This window comes from Sesamum indicum, linkage group LG7, assembly GCF_026168435.1.
Source record: "Sesamum indicum cultivar Baizhima isolate 11 linkage group LG7, ASM2616843v1, whole genome shotgun sequence".
NCBI lineage: Eukaryota > Viridiplantae > Streptophyta > Magnoliopsida > Lamiales > Pedaliaceae > Sesamum > Sesamum indicum.
The window spans coordinates 511381-523850 of record NC_142663.1 but is presented as its reverse complement, the minus strand read 5'-3'; positions in this window follow the sequence as shown (position 1 = coordinate 523850).

Sequence of the window (12470 nt, the reverse complement as noted above, 5' to 3'; positions counted from 1 at the left end):
TAATAACTACAAGTTTGTATAAAAGGGAAACAAACTTGGTCTAATAAAACCGCGAAAAACAGCTAAATTTTGAACGTTCTCAGAATTCGACGAAACATAACCAAAACGTTGGTCTAGACCCAAGAATTTATGTGGTAAATTTGCTAAGCTTAATAATTACTACAAGTTTGTCTAAAAGGAAAACGAACTTGCTTTAATAAAACCGTGCAAAACAGCAAAATGTGGAACGTCCTTAGAATTCGACGAAACTTGACCCAAACGCTGGTTTACACCCAAGAATTTGTGTGGTATATTTACTAAGCTTAATAATAACTACAAGTTTCTACAAAAGGGAAACAAAATTGTTCTAATAAAATAGTGCAAAATAGCTAAATTTTGAACGTTCTCAGAATTCGACGAAACTTGACCCAAACAGTGGTCAAGACCCTAGAATTTGTGTGGTAAATTTGCTAAACGTAATAATAACTATAAGTTTGTATAAAAGGGAAACAAATATGCTCTAATAAAACCGTGCAAAACAGCTAAATATTGAACGTTCTCAGAATTCGACGAAACTCGACCCAAACGTTGGTCTAGACCCAAAAATTTGTGTGGTAAATTTGCTAAGCGTTAAAATAACTACAAGTTTGTATAAAAGGGAAACAAACTTGCTCTAATATGGCGAAACATGACCAAAACGTTGGTCTAGACCCAAGAATTAATGTGGTAAATTTGCTAAGTTTAATAATAACTACAAGTTTGTATAAAAGGAAAACGAACTTGCTTTAATAAAACCGTGCGAAACAGCTAAATTTTGATCGTTCTCAGAATCGAAGAAACTTCACCAAAACGTTAGTCTAGACCCAAGAATTAATGTGGTAAATTTTCTAAGCTTAATAATAACTACAAGTTTGTATAAAAGGGAAACGAACTTACTTTAATAAAACTGTGCAAAACAACTAAATTTTCAACGTTCTTAGAATACGACGAACCTTCACCCAAACCTTGGTATAGACCCCAGAAGTTTTATTGTAAATTTGCTAAGAGAAATAATAACTACAAGTTTGTATAAAAGGGAAACAAACTTGGTCTAATAAAACCGCGAAAAACAGCTAAATTTTGAACGTTCTCAGAATTCGACGAAACATAACCAAAACGTTGGTCTAGACCCAAGAATTTATGTGGTAAATTTGCTATGCTTAATAATTACTACAAGTTTGTCTAAAAGGAAAACGAACTTGCTTTAATAAAACCGTGCAAAACAGCAAAATGAGGAACGTTCTTAGAATTCGACGAAACTTGACCCAAACGCTGGTTTACACCCAAGAATTTGTGTGGTATATTTAATAAACTTAATAATAACTACAAGTTTGTATAAAAGGGAAACAAAATTGTTCTAATAAAATAGTGCAAAATAGCTAAATTTTGAACGTTCTCAGAATTCGACGAAACTTGACCCAAACAGTGGTCAAGAGCCAAGAATTTGTGTGGTAAATTTGCTAAACGTAATAATAACTACAAGTTTGTATAAAAGGGAAACAAACATGCTTTAATAAAACCGTGCAAAACACCAAAACTTTGAACGTTCTCAGAATTCGACGAAACTCGACCCAAACGTTGGTCTAGACCCAAGAATTTGTGTGGTAAATTTGCTAAACCTAATAATAACTACAAGTTTTTATAGAAGGGAAACAAACTTGCTCTAATAAAACCGCGCAAAACAGCTAAATTTTTGAACGTTCTCAGAATTCGACGAAACATAACCAAAACATTGATCTAGACCCAAGAATTTATGTGGTAAATTTGCTAAGCTTAATAATAACTACAAGTTTGTATAAAAGGGAAACGAACTTGCTTTAATAAAACCGTGCGAAACAGCTAAATTTTGATCGTTCTCAGAATCGAAGAAACTTCACCAAAACGTTAGTCTAGACCCAAGAATTAATGTGGTAAATTTTCTAAGCTTAATAATAACTACAAGTTTGTATAAAAGGGAAACGAACTTACTTTAATAAAACTGTGCAAAACAACTAAATTTTCAACGTTCTTAGAATACGACGAACCTTCACCCAAACCTTGGTATAGACCCCAGAAGTTTTATTGTAAATTTGCTAAGAGAAATAATAACTACAAGTTTGTATAAAAGGGAAACAAACTTGGTCTAATAAAACCGCGAAAAACAGCTAAATTTTGAACGTTCTCAGAATTCGACGAAACATAACCAAAACGTTGGTCTAGACCCAAGAATTTATGTGGTAAATTTGCTAAGCTTAATAATTACTACAAGTTTGTCTAAAAGGAAAACGAACTTGCTTTAATAAAACCGTGCAAAACAGCAAAATGAGGAACGTTCTTAGAATTCGACGAAACTTGACCCAAACGCTGGTTTACACCCAAGAATTTGTGTGGTATATTTAATAAACTTAATAATAACTACAAGTTTGTATAAAAGGGAAACAAAATTGTTCTAATAAAATAGTGCAAAATAGCTAAATTTTGAACGTTCTCAGAATTCGACGAAACTTGACCCAAACAGTGGTCAAGAGCCAAGAATTTGTGTGGTAAATTTGCTAAACGTAATAATAACTACAAGTTTGTATAAAAGGGAAACAAACATGATTTAATAAAACTGTGCAAAACACCAAAACTTTGAACGTTCTCAGAATTCGACGAAACTCGACCCAAACGTTGGTCTAGACCCAAGAATTTGTGTGGTAAATTTGCTAAACCTAATAATAACTACAAGTTTTTATAGAAGGGAAACAAACTTGCTCTAATAAAACCGCGCAAAACAGCTAAATTTTTGAACGTTCTCAGAATTCGACGAAACATAACCAAAACATTGATCTAGACCCAAGAATTTATGTGGTAAATTTGCTAAGCTTAATAATAACTACAAGTTTGTATAAAAGGGAAACGAACTTGCTTTAATAAAACCGTGCGAAACAGCTAAATTTTGATCGTTCTCAGAATCGAAGAAACTTCACCAAAACGTTAGTCTAGACCCAAGAATTAATGTGGTAAATTTTCTAAGCTTAATAATAACTACAAGTTTGTATAAAAGGGAAACGAACTTACTTTAACAAAACTGTGCAAAACAACTAAATTTTCAACGTTCTTAGAATACGACGAACCTTCACCCAAACCTTGGTATAGACCCCAGAAGTTTTATTGTAAATTTGCTAAGAGAAATAATAACTACAAGTTTGTATAAAAGGGAAAAAAACTTGGTCTAATAAAACCGCGAAAAACAGCTAAATTTTGAACGTTCTCAGAATTCGACGAAACATAACCAAAACGTTGGTCTAGACCCAAGAATTTATGTGGTAAATTTGCTAAGCTTAATAATTACTACAAGTTTGTCTAAAAGGAAAACGAACTTGCTTTAATAAAACCGTGCAAAACAGCAAAATGTGGAACGTCCTTAGAATTCGATGAAACTTGACCCAAACGCTGGTTTACACCCAAGAATTTGTGTGGTATATTTACTAAGCTTAATAATAACTACAAGTTTCTACAAAAGGGAAACAAAATTGTTCTAATAATACAGTGCAAAATAGCTAAATTTTGAACGTTCTTAGAATTCGACGAAACTTGACCCAAACAGTGGTCAAGACCCTAGAATTTGTGTGGTAAATTTGCTAAACGTAATAATAACTATAAGTTTGTATAAAAGGGAAACAAATATGCTCTAATAAAACCGTGCAAAACAGCTAAATATTGAACGTTCTCAGAATTCGACGAAACTCGACCCAAACGTTGGTCTAGACCCAAAAATTTGTGTGGTAAATTTGCTAAGCGTTAAAATAACTACAAGTTTGTATAAAAGGGAAACAAACTTGCTCTAATATGGCGAAACATGACCAAAACGTTGGTCTAGACCCAAGAATTAATGTGGTAAATTTGCTAAGTTTAATAATAACTACAAGTTTGTATAAAAGGAAAACGAACTTGCTTTAATAAAACCGTGCGAAACAGCTAAATTTTGATCGTTCTCAGAATCGAAGAAACTTCACCAAAACGTTAGTCTAGACCCAAGAATTAATGTGGTAAATTTTCTAAGCTTAATAATAACTACAAGTTTGTATAAAAGGGAAACGAACTTACTTTAATAAAACTGTGCAAAACAACTAAATTTTCAACGTTCTTAGAATACGACGAACCTTCACCCAAACCTTGGTATAGACCCCAGAAGTTTTATTGTAAATTTGCTAAGAAAAATAATAACTACAAGTTTGTATAAAAGGGAAACAAACTTGGTCTAATAAAACCGCGAAAAACAGCTAAATTTTGAACGTTCTCAGAATTCGACGAAACATAACCAAAACGTTGGTCTAGACCCAAGAATTTATGTGGTAAATTTTCTAAGCTTAATAATTACTACAAGTTTGTCTAAAAGAAAAACGAACTTGCTTTAATAAAACCGTGCAAAACAGCAAAATGTGGAACGTTCTTAGAATTCGACGAAACTTGACCCAAACGCTGCTTTACACCGAAGAATTTGTGTGGTATATTTAATAAACTTAATAATAACTACAAGTTTGTATAAAAGGGAAACAAAATTGTTCTAATAAAATAGTGCAAAATAGCTAAATTTTGAACGTTCTCAGAATTCGACGAAACTTGACCCAAACAGTGGTCAAGACCCAAGAATTTGTGTGGTAAATTTGCTAAACGTAATAATAACTACAAGTTTGTATAAAAGGGAAACAAACATGCTCTAATAAAACCGTGCAAAACACCAAAACTTTGAACGTTCTCAGAATTCGACGAAACTCGACCCAAACGTTGGTCTAGACCCAAGAATTTGTGTGGTACATTTGCTAAACCTAATAATAACTACAAGTTTTTATAGAAGGGAAACAAACTTGCTCTAATAAAACCGCGCAAAACAGCTAAATTTTTGAACGTTCTCAGAATTCGACGAAACATAACCAAAACATTGATCTAGACCCAAGAATTTATGTGGTAAATTTGCTAAGCTTAATAATAACTACAAGTTTGTATAAAAGGGAAACGAACTTGCTTTAATAAAACCGTGCGAAACAGCTAAATTTTGATCGTTCTCAGAATCGAAGAAACTTCACCAAAACGTTAGTCTAGACCCAAGAATTAATGTGGTAAATTTTCTAAGCTTAATAATAACTACAAGTTTGTATAAAAGGGAAACGAACTTACTTTAATAAAACTGTGCAAAACAACTAAATTTTCAACGTTCTTAGAATACGACGAACCTTCACCCAAACCTTGGTATAGACCCCAGAAGTTTTATTGTAAATTTGCTAAGAGAAATAATAACTACAAGTTTGTATAAAAGGGAAACAAACTTGGTCTAATAAAACCGCGAAAAACAGCTAAATTTTGAACGTTCTCAGAATTCGACGAAACATAACCAAAACGTTGGTCTAGACCCAAGAATTTATGTGGTAAATTTTCTAAGCTTAATAATTACTACAAGTTTGTCTAAAAGGAAAACGAACTTGCTTTAATAAAACCGTGCAAAACAGCAAAATGTGGAACGTTCTTAGAATTCGACGAAACTTGACCCAAACGCTGGTTTACACCCAAGAATTTGTGTGGTATATTTAATAAACTTAATAATAACTACAAGTTTGTATAAAAGGGAAACAAAATTGTTCTAATAAAATAGAGCAAAATAGCTAAATTTTGAACGTTCTCAGAATTCGACGAAACTTGACCCAAACAGTGGTCAAGACCCAAGAATTTGTGTGGTAAATTTGCTAAATGTAATAATAACTACAAGTTTGTATAAAAGGGAAACAAACATGCTCTAATAAAACCGCGCAAAAGACCTAAATTTTGAACGTTCTCAGAATTCGATGAAACTCGACCCAAACGTTGGTCTAGACCCAAGAATTTGTGTGGTAAATTTGCTAAGCCTAATAATAACTACAAGTTTGTATAGAAGGGAAACAAACTTGCTCTAATAAAACGGCGCAAAACAGCTAAATTTTGAACGTTCTCAGAATTCGACGAAACTTGATCAAAACGTTGGTCTAGACCCAAGAATTAAGTTGGTAAATTTTCTAAGCTTAATAATAACTACAAGTTTGTATAAAAGGGAAACAAACTTCCTTTAATAAAATCGTGCAGAACAGCTAAATTTGGAACGTTCTTAGAATACGAGGAAACTTGACCCAAAAATTTGTGTGGTAAATTTGCTAAGCGTAATAATAACTACAAGATTGTATAAAAAGGAAACGATCGTGCTTTAATAAAATCGTGCAAAACAGCTAAATGTGGAACGTTCTTAGAATTCGACGAAACTTGACTCAAACGTTGGTTTACACGCAAGAATTTGTGCGGTATATTTGTTAAGCTTAATAATAACTACAAATTTGTATAAAAGGTAAACAAAATTGTTCTAATAAAACCGTGCAAAATAGCTAAATTTGGAACATTTTCAGAATTAGACAAAACTTGACCAAACGTTGGTCTAGACCCAAGAATTTATGTGGTAAATTTACTAAGCTTATGAGCTTTCATAGCTCAGTTGGTTAGAGCACTCGTTTAGTAAGCGTGAGGTTTTGAGTTCAACTTTCAATGAAAGCAATTTAAATTTGCTAAGCTCAATAATAACTACAGGTTTGTATAAAAGGTAAACAAACTTGCTCTATTAAAACCGCGCAAAACATCTAAATGTCGAACGTTCTCAGAATTCGTCGAAACTTGACCAAAACGTTGGTCTAGACCCAAGAATTAATGTGGTAAATTTGCTAACCTTAATAATAACTACAAATTTGTATAAAAGGAAAACGAACTTGTTTTAATAAAACCGTGGAAAACTGCTAAATTTTGAACGTTCTTAGATTACGAGGAAACTTGACCCAAACGTTGGTCAAGATCCACATGATTGTTGTACTATTCTTTTTTATTAATGAAAATTACATTTACCCAAAAAAAAAAACGTTGGTCAAGACCCAAAAATTTGTGTGGTAAATTTGCTAAGTGTAATAATAACTACAAGTTTTTACAAAAGGGAAACTAAATTACTCTAATAAAACCGTGCAAAACAGCTAAATTTTGAACATTTTCAGAATTCGATGAAACTAGACCAAAACGTTGGTCTAGACCCAAGAATTTATGTGGTAAATCTGCTAAGCTTAATAATAACTACAGATTCTTATAAAAGGGAAACAAACTTGCTCTATTAAAACCCCGCAAAACAGCTAAATAATGAACTTTCTCAGAATTCGATGAAACTCGACCCAAACGTTGGTCTAGACCCAAAAATTTGTGTGGTAAATTTGCTAAGCGTTATAATAACTACAAGTTTGTATAAAAGGGAAACAAACTTGCTCTAATATGACGAAACATGACCAAAACGTTGGTCTAGACCCAAGAATTAATGTGGTAAATTTGCTAAGTTTAATAATAACTACAAGTTTGTATAAAAGGGAAACGAACTTGCTTTAATAAAACCGTGCGAAACAGCTAAATTTTGAACGTTCTCAGAATCGAAGAAACTTCACCAAAACGTTAGTCTAGACCCAAGAATTAATGTGGTAAATTTTCTAAGCTTAATAATAACTACAAGTTTGTATAAAAGGGAAACGAACTTACTTTAATAAAACCGTGCAAAACAACTAAATTTTCAACGTTCTTAGAATACGACGAACCTTCACCCAAACCTTGGTATAGACCCCAGAAGTTTTATTGTAAATTTGCTAAGAGAAATAATAACTACAAGTTTGTATAAAAGGGAAACAAACTTGGTCTAATAAAACCGCGAAAAACTGCTAAATTTTGAACGTTCTCAGAATTCGACGAAACATAACCAATACGTTGGTCTAGACCCAAGAATTTATGTCGTAAATTTGCTAAGCTTAATAATTACTACAAGTTTGTCTAAAAGGAAAACGAACTTGCTTTAATAAAACCGTGCAAAACAGCAAAATGTGGAACGTTCTTAGAATTCGACGAAACATGACCCAAACGCTGGTTTACACCCAAGAATTTCTGTGGTATATTTAATAAACTTAATAATAACTACAAGTTTGTATAAAAGGGAAACAAAATTGTTCTAATAAAATAGTGCAAAATAGCTAAATTTTGAACGTTCTCATAATTCGACGAAACTTGACCCAAACAGTGGTCAAGACCCTAGAATTTGTGTGGTAAATTTGCTAAACGTAATAATAACTATAAGTTTGTATAAAAGGGAGAAAAATATGCTCTAATAAAACCGTGCAAAACATCTAAATATTGAACGTTCTCAGAATTCGACGAAACTCGACCCAAACGTTGGTCTAGACCCAAAAATTTGTGTGGTAAATTTGCTAAGCGTTAAAATAACTACAAGTTTGTATAAAAGGGAAACAAACTTGCTCTAATATGGCGAAACATGACCAAAACGTTGGTCTAGACCCAAGAATTAATGTGGTAAATTTGCTAAGTTTAATAATAACTACAAGTTTGTATAAAAGGAAAACGAACTTGCTTTAATAAAACCGTGCGAAACAGCTAAATTTTGATCGTTCTCAGAATCGAAGAAACTTCACCAAAACGTTAGTCTAGACCCAAGAATTAATGTGGTAAATTTTCTAAGCTTAATAATAACTACAAGTTTGTATAAAAGGGAAACGAACTTACTTTAATAAAACTGTGCAAAACAACTAAATTTTCAACGTTCTTAGAATACGACGAACCTTCACCCAAACCTTGGTATAGACCCCAGAAGTTTTATTGTAAATTTGCTAAGAGAAATAATAACTACAAGTTTGTATAAAAGGGAAACAAACTTGGTCTAATAAAACCGCGAAAAACAGCTAAATTTTGAACGTTCTCAGAATTCGACGAAACATAACCAAAACGTTGGTCTAGACCCAAGAATTTATGTGGTAAATTTTCTAAGCTTAATAATTACTACAAGTTTGTCTAAAAGAAAAACGAACTTGCTTTAATAAAACCGTGCAAAACAGCAAAATGTGGAACGTTCTTAGAATTCGACGAAACTTGACCCAAACGCTGCTTTACACCGAAGAATTTGTGTGGTATATTTAATAAACTTAATAATAACTACAAGTTTGTATAAAAGGGAAACAAAATTGTTCTAATAAAATAGTGCAAAATAGCTAAATTTTGAACGTTTTCAGAATTCGACGAAACTTGACCCAAACAGTGGTCAAGACCCAAGAATTTGTGTGGTAAATTTGCTAAACGTAATAATAACTACAAGTTTGTATAAAAGGGAAACAAACATGCTCTAATAAAACCGTGCAAAACACCAAAACTTTGAACGTTCTCAGAATTCGACGAAACTCGACCCAAACGTTGGTCTAGACCCAAGAATTTGTGTGGTACATTTGCTAAACCTAATAATAACTACAAGTTTTTATAGAAGGGAAACAAACTTGCTCTAATAAAACCGCGCAAAACAGCTAAATTTTTGAACGTTCTCAGAATTCGACGAAACATAACCAAAACATTGATCTAGACCCAAGAATTTATGTGGTAAATTTGCTAAGCTTAATAATAACTACAAGTTTGTATAAAAGGGAAACGAACTTGCTTTAATAAAACCGTGCGAAACAGCTAAATTTTGATCGTTCTCAGAATCGAAGAAACTTCACCAAAACGTTAGTCTAGACCCAAGAATTAATGTGGTAAATTTTCTAAGCTTAATAATAACTACAAGTTTGTATAAAAGGGAAACGAACTTACTTTAATAAAACTGTGCAAAACAACTAAATTTTCAACGTTCTTAGAATACGACGAACCTTCACCCAAACCTTGGTATAGACCCCAGAAGTTTTATTGTAAATTTGCTAAGAGAAATAATAACTACAAGTTTGTATAAAAGGGAAACAAACTTGGTCTAATAAAACCGCGAAAAACAGCTAAATTTTGAACGTTCTCAGAATTCGACGAAACATAACCAAAACGTTGGTCTAGACCCAAGAATTTATGTGGTAAATTTTCTAAGCTTAATAATTACTACAAGTTTGTCTAAAAGGAAAACGAACTTGCTTTAATAAAACCGTGCAAAACAGCAAAATGTGGAACGTTCTTAGAATTCGACGAAACTTGACCCAAACGCTGGTTTACACCCAAGAATTTGTGTGGTATATTTAATAAACTTAATAATAACTACAAGTTTGTATAAAAGGGAAACAAAATTGTTCTAATAAAATAGTGCAAAATAGCTAAATTTTGAACGTTCTCAGAATTCGACGAAACTTGACCCAAACAGTGGTCAAGACCCAAGAATTTGTGTGGTAAATTTGCTAAATGTAATAATAACTACAAGTTTGTATAAAAGGGAAACAAACATGCTCTAATAAAACCGCGCAAAAGACCTAAATTTTGAACGTTCTCAGAATTCGATGAAACTCGACCCAAACGTTGGTCTAGACCCAAGAATTTGTGTGGTAAATTTGCTAAGCCTAATAATAACTACAAGTTTGTATAGAAGGGAAACAAACTTGCTCTAATAAAACGGCGCAAAACAGCTAAATTTTGAACGTTCTCAGAATTCGACGAAACTTGATCAAAACGTTGGTCTAGACCCAAGAATTAAGTTGGTAAATTTTCTAAGTTTAATAATAACTACAAGTTTGTATAAAAGGGAAACAAACTTCCTTTAATAAAATCGTGCAGAACAGCTAAATTTGGAACGTTCTTAGAATACGAGGAAACTTGACCCAAAAATTTGTGTGGTAAATTTGCTAAGCGTAATAATAACTACAAGATTGTATAAAAAGGAAACGATCGTGCTTTAATAAAATCGTGCAAAACAGCTAAATGTGGAACGTTCTTAGAATTCGACGAAACTTGACTCAAACGTTGGTTTACACGCAAGAATTTGTGCGGTATATTTGTTAAGCTTAATAATAACTACAAATTTGTATAAAAGGTAAACAAAATTGTTCTAATAAAACCGTGCAAAATAGCTAAATTTGGAACGTTTTCAGAATTAGACAAAACTTGACCCAAACGTTGGTCTAGACCCAAGAATTTATGTGGTAAATTTACTAAGCTTATGAGCTTTCATAGCTCAGTTGGTTAGAGCACTCGTTTAGTAAGCGTGAGGTTTTGAGTTCAACTTTCAATGAAAGCAATTTAAATTTGCTAAGCTCAATAATAACTACAGGTTTGTATAAAAGGTAAACAAACTTGCTCTATTAAAACCGCGCAAAACATCTAAATGTCGAACGTTCTCAGAATTCGTCGAAACTTGACCAAAACGTTGGTCTAGACCCAAGAATTAATGTGGTAAATTTGCTAACCTTAATAATAACTACAAATTTGTATAAAAGGAAAACGAACTTGTTTTAATAAAACCGTGGAAAACTGCTAAATTTTGAACGTTCTTAGATTACGAGGAAACTTGACCCAAACGTTGGTCAAGATCCACATGATTGTTGTACTATTCTTTTTTATTAATGAAAATTACATTTACCCAAAAAAAAAACGTTGGTCAAGACCCAAAAATTTGTGTGGTAAATTTGCTAAGTGTAATAATAACTACAAGTTTTTACAAAAGGGAAACTAAATTACTCTAATAAAACCGTGCAAAACAGCTAAATTTTGAACATTTTCAGAATTCGATGAAACTAGACCAAAACGTTGGTCTAGACCCAAGAATTTATGTGGTAAATCTGCTAAGCTTAATAATAACTACAGATTCTTATAAAAGGGAAACAAACTTGCTCTATTAAAACCCCGCAAAACAGCTAAATAATGAACTTTCTCAGAATTCGATGAAACTCGACCCAAACGTTGGTCTAGACCCAAAAATTTGTGTGGTAAATTTGCTAAGCGTTATAATAACTACAAGTTTGTATAAAAGGGAAACAAACTTGCTCTAATATGACGAAACATGACCAAAACGTTGGTCTAGACCCAAGAATTAATGTGGTAAATTTGCTAAGTTTAATAATAACTACAAGTTTGTATAAAAGGGAAACGAACTTGCTTTAATAAAACCGTGCGAAACAGCTAAATTTTGAACGTTCTCAGAATCGAAGAAACTTCACCAAAACGTTAGTCTAGACCCAAGAATTAATGTGGTAAATTTTCTAAGCTTAATAATAACTACAAGTTTGTATAAAAGGGAAACGAACTTACTTTAATAAAACCGTGCAAAACAACTAAATTTTCAACGTTCTTAGAATACGACGAACCTTCACCCAAACCTTGGTATAGACCCCAGAAGTTTTATTGTAAATTTGCTAAGAGAAATAATAACTACAAGTTTGTATAAAAGGGAAACAAACTTGGTCTAATAAAACCGCGAAAAACTGCTAAATTTTGAACGTTCTCAGAATTCGACGAAACATAACCAATACGTTGGTCTAGACCCAAGAATTTATGTCGTAAATTTGCTAAGCTTAATAATTACTACAAGTTTGTCTAAAAGGAAAACGAACTTGCTTTAATAAAACCGTGCAAAACAGCAAAATGTGGAACGTTCTTAGAATTCGACGAAACTTGACCCAAACGCTGGTTTACACCCAAGAATTTCTGTG